The sequence below is a fragment of the Cadophora gregata genome (assembly GCF_030347475.1).
Source record: "Cadophora gregata isolate MNR1 chromosome Unknown scaffold_14, whole genome shotgun sequence".
NCBI lineage: Eukaryota > Fungi > Ascomycota > Leotiomycetes > Helotiales > Ploettnerulaceae > Cadophora > Cadophora gregata.
Genome location: NW_026695937.1, coordinates 754734 through 765659, shown reverse-complemented (window position 1 = coordinate 765659; position 10926 = coordinate 754734).

Genomic DNA, 10926 nt, shown 5'->3' with positions numbered 1-10926 from the left:
TATGCTGTAATGTCCACACCATGCCCATCAATTAGATTAAGAAAAATGATTCCTGTGCTTGGGATTGGCTCCACCCCATGAAGAACCGCTGAGAGCGGGGGAGGTGGGCATGGCTGAACATGGAGGATATGCAAGAAATCGAAAGAAGAGAACTGCACCGCAGAATCTTGGATTTAAGCCAATGGCGAATGCTTCAAATCGATAATCAATGATTGTTTCTCCCGATCAAAAGCCCAATTCAGACGGCAAGGCCGAGATCATGTCAGCTATTGGCAGAGTGGCCGATCAGCCAATCAGTCAGCCATCAGCTGAGCAACTTGCTGAGCTGACTGGCTTACATAGAAATCACAGCTTAATGGCTTTAACTGAAGAGCTTAAAAGCTGCTTAAAAGCTGATTCTAAAGATAGACATATATAAAAAATCCCTGTAAAAATCAACTGTACTAGATATCACTATATGTAGAAAAAGGTTAGTAATTAAAGCACTTATAGTACTTATAGATAGATTTCTATAGCTTTTAAAGTTATATTATTAACTTTAAAGAGTGTAGTAAAGTGAAATATATTTCTAGTGTTAATTTAGATATATTTGAGAGTTTATATAGCTTTAAGATAAGATTTGATTATTCTGCCGTGTTAGACCGCCTAATTTAAGCTAGTTAAAGGTAGTTTTTCCGCTCCGAGACCCCTATTTCTATAAGCGAGTGTCAAATCGATATACTAAGTACTAAAAACCTCACTCTAAAATCGTCAAAAATATAAGGGCTAGCTTATAAGCTAGCTTATAAGCTGGCTATATTCGAGCTGACTGGCTTACGAATATCTTTGAGCTGACTGGCTGACGTTTTTTTCCTAGCTGACTGATTGGCTTAAAAGCCGGCTGACTGATCGGCCACTCTGGCTATTGGGGGCTAAACATCCCGCCCCACGTCATGAGCTGAAGGTCAAGTTCTTCTGAAAGCCCAGAGGATGTCGTGTGTTGGAAGCACTGAACGATCGAAACCATATCACTCGTACTTCCCTTCCTCGTTTCCACGCACATCCGCCATATGGTTGAGCCTTGAACGACAGTATGGGGCATTTCATGAAATTCTGGCACTCGAAACACATTTATTGGTGCTGGGTTGTGACGAGCCCGAACCAAATCCCCCATATTCTGATTGCATGATAGTGTTTAGAGTGTGTAAGCCCATGTTCGAATTATTTGGTGCTGTTATTCGATCAAAGTAGTCGGAAGAAGACAAGAGGCAGAAGAGTACGAAGGGCTAAGAAAGTTTAAATCACGTGATATAACCCTTGCCTAATAAGGTAAGGTACCTACCTACCTTAGGTACATCGGTACTTGAATAGGTGAGCACCAACTACTAATACCATTCTTTCAATCGTTATCGGACTAGTAATATTTATCTTAGATAGCTACTTCTTGCTTGAAAACCGCCTGCCTAGGTATATATAGACTTATTATCACTATTAGTCTATTTACCTCTACTTACTACGTATAGACTATTTATTAGTTTATTTACTTTAACTTACTCTTTAGCGCTATACTACTGCTTAATTAGGTAACACGTAAGTCTAAGTAAGTTTTCTCGCTATAAAGCGTCTAAGGGAAAATAGTACTAATTTATATAGAGATTAATTTCAAGCTAACCTTAATTCTTTAGTCACTTTACTATAACTTAACATATAACTATTTAAATAACTTCGGGTATACTATAGATAGTAAGTAATCTATTTATCTATTTAATGAAATATTTATTTTTACTTATATTAATTTCCTTAAGGATGAAGTATATATACTAAGACTAAGGTGTTAATTTCTTACTCGCACTTAGTAGAATAGTCTAACTAGAAACCTCCCTAGTATTTTCTAATAACACCTCTATATATAGACCTGAATATCTTCTAAGGATTAGAAAGATATACTTGATTACCTCTTATTATTCTTTTTATAATATCTTATTAATTAATAAAGTTACGTCTAAGTAGGTATTACTTAATATAGACCCTTACTTTTTTTTAGCTGGAAATACTTCTACGATTTCTTAACTATATATTCTTATATAATACGAATTAATATCTAAGGATAAGAAAGGTATATAGAGTCGCCCTACGTTATCCTTTTAATTATAGCTTATTAATTAATAAAGTTATAGCTAGGTAGGTGTTCCTATACTTTTACGCTTATTTTTTTTCAGCTAGAAACACCTCTGCGATTTCTTAACTATATATTCTTATATAATACGAATTAATATCTGAGGATAAGAAAGGTATATAGAGTCGCCTTACGTTATCCTTTTAATTATAGCTTATTAATTAATAAAGTTATAGCTAAGTAGGTGTTCCTGCGCTTATATATTCACGCCTTTTCAGCTAGAAACACCTCTATTATTTCTTAACTACACGCTTAGATATCACCGCTAACCCCTTAATAAGATAAGATAATTATAGCGAGTAATATTATATTACTCTTTATTTAATAAGTCATTACTTATAAGAGTCGTATAAGTTCAGGTATTAAGGTAGATACTAGCTACTACCTTATATCTATTTCACTTACTTTAACTTACTTCAGTTTCTTATTTATACTTTAGTTTTCCAGTATTAATTAAATTATATTATATATTATCTTATCTCCTATTAGCTTACTTACTTTAATTTACTTCGGATTATTATCTGGGTATTTAGTACTTATATTAAGTATTAGTATTGCAGTCGGCTTACTTTACTTCTTTTCCTTATGTCTAAGTCTTTAATTAGCTCACTTACTTTAACTTACTCCTTAGGCACTATATCTACTCACTAACTAGTACTTCTTCCTTAGTATCTCTTATTATATCGGTATAATAGACTAAGCTGTTCGCTAGTCTTTTTAAGTCCCCTCCTAGTATTAGCTAGATATTTATTTTTCAGTATTTCTTGTATATACTTTTTACTCGGGGATACTTATATTTACTATTTAACAGCTTATCTTATTATTAGGCTATCTATAAGCGACACCGAAGGGCGCTCTAGTAAAGGAGTCGAATAGCGCGATTAATATACTCTTAGTAACTAATTAATTCTACTCGGACTTAGGATTAGCGTTATGTTTATATCCTTTACTAATAGAGACAGTTATAAAGGGATTAGTAATATTAATTAGTAATAGGATAGAGTTCGTGAAGTATAAGGAGAGGGCAGTAGTACTTTATTATTTAACGTAGTAAGTGCTAGACCTTATGAAGACTATGTTATATTAGGAGTAGGTGTAAGAGAATCGCTAGTTCAATTACTTTCGGTAGTATGTAATAGCACGGTTTAGCGTTAGCTAGCACGTGAGCGAAATAACCACGGATCAGGTGATAACCTCTCTATTAGCGCGAATATCAAGCTGAGGAGCCCTCGATTCCGTGGAGGGCGCTCGAGCCTATATAGACAAATTCCCCGGGCTATTCCCGATTAGGCCTAATTACACTTAACGTAAAACTTGACGTAAACTCCCATAGTAGCGTAGAGCTATTTCCCTTTGCGTATAACTAAGTGGGTAACTATCGGTAAACCCCTTTAGAGTTAACCGAGCTCTACCGAGTCTTACCGAGCTTTACCGAGCTCTAGACTCTTCCTAATCGGGTATAGTAAAGAAGTAGTTACTACTACCTTTATATCACCCCCCCCTTTGAAAAAATCGAGTTATAAGCCTAAAAGCGTAATAAAACGATTAAAAAAACAAAGTAGAAGTGATTATTATATATTAGAGATTAAAAGCAAGTAAAAAGAGGTATAAAACCAAACTAATAAGCAGATAAAACAAAGCACTTTTTTAACGCTAGCAGTGTTATAACTACAAATAGTATATATTCACCAGATATTCCTGGACTACTTGTTCCTTATTAGGGTTAGCCTTTCGCCAAGCCTTTTCTATTCGTATTATAATATAGGCGATTTCGACGAGTTTTCAGTTCCAGGCTCGTACGTAAGTTATAATATACTCTTTATTAGGTTTTAAGCCTTATAGCTTATAATTCGACTTATAAGCGTCTAGTGTTAAGAGCTTTTCGTTAAATACCTGATAAAAGGGGTTTACTACACTATCTGGTTTAGCGAAGAATCGAGCTATAGGCTTAGTAAAGTGAAGTAAATACGCTAGTAATAAGGAAGCTAATTCGCTAGCTTCTAAAGCTTATTACGGCGTAAGCTGTAGAGCAGGGAATCTAGGCTCTAGTTCGTCGATATTAGTTGAATTATTAACTAGGGTTGTAGCTGTAATAGGCTGTTCTAGCCAATCTTTAGCCTCTGATTCGCTTATAAGATTATTACTTATAAAAGTAAAATCGTCGTTTTGTAATAGAGCGTTAAAGGCGAGCTTTGATTGGCTAAGAGGTCTTCCGCTATTGATTTTATAATAGTCGTATATAGCTTTAGCTGAATTACTAAAGCCGTTTATATCGTACCACGTGTTATCAGGGGGGTAGTCTCTCTACTCTACTTGATATTATATCGTATCGTTGTAATAATAATAAGCTAGTATACGAACTAGCTCGTATTTATCTTCGTCGTATTCTACGTCATCTATAGCGTCGGTAATATTTAATTCGTTATCAGCTCGCTTATACGCTTTCCGTAATCGAGAGGGGTTAATAATAAAGTAGATTTTCATCGAAGGAGGTAATTCTAACTTGTAAGCGTAGCCTACTTATTATATAACCTTATAAGGACCTCACTTAACAAAGTCTAGCTTTTTTAAGGGCCGTATCGACTTGAGGTTTTCCGTATATAACTACACGTGATCTCCTATAATAAAATCGATATCTTATCTTAAACGATTCGCATACTCTTTTTAAAAGGCCTACACTTTACCTATATACACCTTCGTATACTCTATTACGTTATATATACGCCGTAAGGTATTTATTACGTCACTCCTTTGAGTACATTTATATTACGTAACTGTATTATTATCTCTAGTACGCTACGTATTAGCGTCGAATAGTAGTAGAGCTAAGCGAGGTTCGTCGTTAGATCCGGGTCCTAGAATTAACGCGGGAATTACCGTGTTTTAGTATGGAATTAACACTTATATGGAATCCGGTAACCTAATATCGCTCCTATCGTATAGTATAGAGCTATTTCCCCCTACACTTTAGTTACCCTTTTATATAATAAAGCTACTCTTTAGCTCTCGCACCGGCGTATAACTAGTACTACTTAGCGTAGGATCTAGTCTAGATATTTATTTACCTTAATATTCCTCGCTTAAGTGTTAAGTAGTCAACCTTAACACTTAATAATTATTCGAGCTAGCGTTATTACTAGCGCCTGAATTTAAGGACTTTAATAGAGTTTTAGATCTAGTTATAACAGCTATATTGTTTTTTCTGATATTATTAGCAGCTTCGCTAGATAATTACTCCTAATTAAAGGACATCTTAGGCTTATAGCCGTTAAGTACTTTATAAGGACTTAGCCACCCTAAGCTAGCGTGCGGTAATATTAACTACGTGTAGTCTAATAAAGGTAGTATTTCAGACTAGTTATCTTAATAGTAAAATAAGAACACTCGTAGTCGCTGTTTTAAGTAGCGATTATAGTTCTCTGTTTAACTATCAGTTTACAGGTGATACGCTATAGAAAGCTTTAATTTAGTTCCTAATAAGCGATATAGCTCTTACTAATATTTAGAAACGAATTAAGAGCCTCTATCGCTTATAATCGTATCCAGGGCGCTGTAGTTTCAATAGACATATTTTATAAATAACGCAGCTATTTGCTTAGCGTTTATTCGTCTATTACAAGTAATAGAAATCGATTACTTTATAAAACAGTCTATAACTACTATTATATAGTCGTAGCCGTGTCGATCCTTTAGTAGCTCCGTAAAATCTATACTAATATCGCGCTAAGGCTTCTTAGGAATCGGTAAAAGTTATAATAACCCCGGCGTTTTATCTGTCAATTTTTTAGTCCTTTAATAATCGTAGCACCTATTAACGTAGTTAGCGATATCAACTAGTATATTAGACTAATAATATCGAGCCTTTATAAGCTAATAAGTCTTATCTCTACCGGGGTAAGCTATAAAGATCTGATTATAAGCCTCCTTAATCAGCTGATATTATAAATCAGTAACGTCAAGGACTAATAGTCTTCCTTTATATAATAATAGCTCGTTTTTAAGCAAGAAGTTACTATTAGGCTTTTCTTTTACTTCTATCCTTAGAGGCTCATAGGACTTTTCTTATCTATTAGCTCTTAAAAGCCTATCGACGAAGTAGGAGTCGTCTATAATAGTGCTTATAGAAGCTAGCTATAAATCCTCTTTTATAGCCTCTTCCACTTAATCAGGTTATAATAACAATTTCAAATAATACTTTACTTTTATAGTATCTTGATTTTTAGTATCACTTTCGTCCCTTATAAGAATATCAGCTTTAGCGTTTTCAGAACCTCTATAATAGCTAATAATAAAGTAATAATTAGCTAGCGCTTCAGCCTAACGCGCTTATCTACCGGTTAAAGCTTTAGTTATTATAAAATACTCTAGCGCCTTATAATTAGTGTAGATCTTTATACGCTAGTGAATACACTCTAGGTCGGATCTCCAGTTTTTAAGCGATTTTACAATCGCTAATAACTCTTTATCGTGTATCTTGTAATTACACTCAGCGGGGGCTATAGTCTTAGAGTAGAACGCTATAAGGTAAAATTCGCTATCTAGGTGTTTTTAAGATAATATCCCTGCTATTACGCCGTCGCTAGCGTCAGTTTCGATTATAGTCTCTAATTCCGGGTCGTAGTAACGTAGTATAAGTGCTATAATTAAGCTCTTTTTAAGCTTTTCGAACGCATCTTTACAGCTATTATCGAACTTAAACTGTACTTCCTTTTTTATAAGATTAATAAGCGGCTTAGCGATTTTACCGTAGTCCGCTATAAATCGTCGATAGAAGTTATAGAAGCCTAAAAAGCTTTGTATTCCGTGTACTAAGCTAAAGTCTTTCTAATCTCTTATTACAGAGATTTTATCTTAATCAACTTCTATTCCTTTAGTTATAATTATAAAGCCTAAGTATTTAGTTCATGTAACTAAAAACTCACTCTTTTTAACGTCGATTTATAAGCCGGCGTCTCTTAGCCTTTTAATAACTTTTCGCACGTGATCTTTATACTCGTTAATATCTTCGGAATATATAAGAATTGTAACGGTCCGGTATTTACTCGCTGTAAATACAGAAGGCTATAGTTAATCTCTAATAATTAAGAGGTAGGTGTATCATATAGATAAGAAGATAGTTACTAAGTATTAAAATACTATTTAAAGTTAAGCACGAAGCTCCTATCTAATAGCAGATATACTAGTCTTATATAGAACCTTTATCCTCTAAGGATCCCTATAGATCTTATAATCTAAGGCTCTAGGAACCTTAGATCTTATAGTTCTAAAAGCTCTATACTATCACGTGACATATAGTCCCGTGATTCTGTTCCTAGTTCTTAGCTTCTCTATACAGTAAGGCTACCGAGCCTTAGGGCTAAGACATATATAATACTTCTTCTAAGTGCGTTTATAATACTATCTCCCTTCCTACTTAGCGTAGTCCCCACGCTTAAGTATACTAAAGGAAATATTAATAACAACTTATAGCTATCTTCTTCTTTTATTATATCCTCTAAAACTACTAAATATAAATAAAGGATAGTACTTACTAAAACAATTAACTCCTATAGTTCACTTAGTATATTATATTCTAATTATATCTACTACTATTATAATTATATAGTCTTAAATAAGAAGTCCTAGAGGTATAGAGAGTATATCTGTCGTAGCGTGAAATATAATACTCTTTAGGTTTCTATTAATAACCTCTAAAGTCTTTAGATAGAGGAAGATTACCTGAAGTTTAAGAGAGATATAGCTTTTAAGGCGGCTATAACTAGCTTAGCTCGCGTTCGCGAGCTCGAGTAGCGCTAAGCTAAGCTTCACAAGTAAGGGAGGGAAATACTTTATTATAGTCTAAGAACTTTAGATAAGTTAGATAAGGCTAAAGTAAAAAAAAGAGTGGAAAAAGCGGAGGCGCGGGGAGTAGCAGAGAGGGAGAAGTAAGCTTCTGCTACTCGGCTACTTATACCGCCGTCTACTAGCGATTCCTCCGAGTTCCCTTTAGTTAATAAACTACTACTTAACTTTAGGAACTCTTTCTAGGAAGACCTGGGTTTTATTAATAGAAACTTCGTAGTAACTTAGGGTAGTAGAGGTTAGACTTAGGTTCTTAAGTGTTTTCTAACTATAAGTACCCCTTCTACTTAATTAAATATTATAGTTTATTATAGTAGTTCTAATAGTTAAGGATAGCCTCTACTTTATATTTAGTATTTAGATTAATCAGTTATATTTTAGTAATAGGAGCGGGCGGTGCTCCTAGCGGTGCTAGTTTAAGGAGAGATATATAGAATACTAGGTAGATATTTATTATTTTTAGTAGAGCTAGTTAATAATTAACTAGTCCCTTAACTTTAGTAATCCTGAATAGTCCTAGCTTTTTATAATCTAATTTATAACTTAGTTATTTAGTTATGATATTCTTTCTAAGTAAGTAGACTTTATCCCTCTCCTTAAGTATTAATCCTATACTATACTTTCTATTATAATAAATCGTAGATCTCTGCGTGATAAAGAGAATATTAGCTAATAATTCTTTATAGAGCTGTTTAAGCTCACCTGCTTATAGTATAGCTTCCTGCGCGGTTCCTTAACCGGTTATTAGTGGATTATATACTATAGGATTATACCTATAATTCATATAGAACAGCGATACTCTAATAGTCTCTTAATCCGCGCTATTATATATAAACTAGGTAAGTGGAAGCAGTTGCACTTAGTTATCCTACTTATAGTTTATATAATACTAAAGATAAGTCTCTATTATTTAGTTAATTCGTTCTATCTATATATTAGTCTAAGGATAGAATACAGTTAATATTTTCTATTTTATTCTTAAGAGTGTAATAAGAGTTTTCTAGAACTTTAAAGTAAAGAGCTTATCTCTATCCGAGATAATCTTATCTAATATTCTATAGCTTATAAAGATTATCCTAAGAAATACCTATACTATTATAAGCGTGTTCTATATCCTAAGTACTAGTATTATATACATGTACTTCGTGAACTTATCCGTTATTACATAGATCAAATCATATACGATTCCTATAATTAAGTCTTTTAAGAGTAGTAGCTCAACTACGAAATCTAAAGCGATTAATTTCTATAGGCGAGATAATATTATTAGTGACTTCATAAGTCTATATAAAGTATAATATATAGTCTTGTTTCAGATATATATATCATACGATATTATTATATCTTTAATTACCTTCCTTATACCTAGGAAGTAGTATTCCCTAGATAGCCTAGATAGTATCTTAGCTACCCTTTAGTATTTATAAGCAAGTAGCTTATACTAGTATATAACAAATTTTATCCTATCTCTAGTAAGTATATAGATTCGTCCTTAGAATAAGAGAGTTCTTTCTAAGGAGAAGAAGAACTCTTCGCCTAGTTAGTATCGCTATTTAGCTATAACCGGGTTATTAGTATAGCCTTTCTAGATTTTCTCTACAACTAGCTATCCTATCGCAGCTAGCTATCGACTATTAATAACTAATAAATCGCTATCTTTCTATAGTATAGTATAAGATTTATAGGTTTTATTTATAAGGTACTCTAGTTTCTGGCTTAAAGCGTTAGCTCGAGTATTTTCTATTCCCTTAATATAAGAAATTCGAAGCTTAATAGTAAAAAGTATTTTATACTAATAAACCTACTATTAGTTTAATTCCTTAGTAGTTATAAAGTAAATAAGATTCTTATAGTCTATTAGGATCTATACCTTATAAGCAGCGCCTTCGAGGTAGACTTTCTATTTATATACTATATCTATAATTACTAGTAACTCCTTATTATATATATTATAGTTAAGTTCTACTAGTAATAGTTTCCGCGAATAATAAGCGACTAGTTACTATCTTCTATCCTCGCCTAGCTAGCTAAGTATAGCTTTAATAGTGTAATCCGAAGAATCTATCTCTATATGTATTTCTTTATTAGAAGTAAAGGAAGTAAGTACTAGTTCTGTGATAAAAGCCGCTTTAAGTGCCTTAAACGTTTTTTATGCGCTATTAAACTAGTAGAATTCCTTATCCTTATAGGTTAACTCTATAAGTAGCCCGGCGATTTTTAAGTAGTCCTTAATAAATCGCCTATAGAAGTTAGTAAACTTGAGGAATAATTATACTTCCTTGATATTTATAGGCCTTATTTACTTAATAATTACTTTAATCTTTTTAGGATCTATAGCTAATCCTATAGTAGTAATTATATAGCTTAGAAAGATAACCTTATTTATATAGAAGTTACACTTCTCTAGTTTAAGTAATAAGTAGGTATCCTCTAGCCTCTAGAGAATAACTGTGACGTCCTTTATATATTACTTCTTTAATTTAGAGTAAACTAGTATATCGTCTAAATAGTATATATATATTACGTTTAAGTAAGGCTGTAAAACGTTATTAATTAGACACTGAAATATGGCTAGTATATTAGTTAAGCTAAAGGGTATAACTATATACTTATAGTAACTGAAACGAGTATAAAATACTATTTTTTCTTCTTTACCTTTAGCTATCCTAACAAGGTTATATACTCCTTGTAAGTTAAGCTAAGTGAAAATCTTAGCTTTAACGAGTCTATCCCGTAGCTCCTTAGCTAATAGTAGTATATAATGATCCTTCTTTATAGTATTATTTAATCGATAGTAGTTAATATATATTCGTTATCCTCTGTTTTTCTTCTCTGCGAATAAGATATTACTCTCTTATAAAGATTTAGACTCTTAGATAAATCCCTTTACTAGGTTTTTATCGATATATTACTTGATTATTATTAAGTCT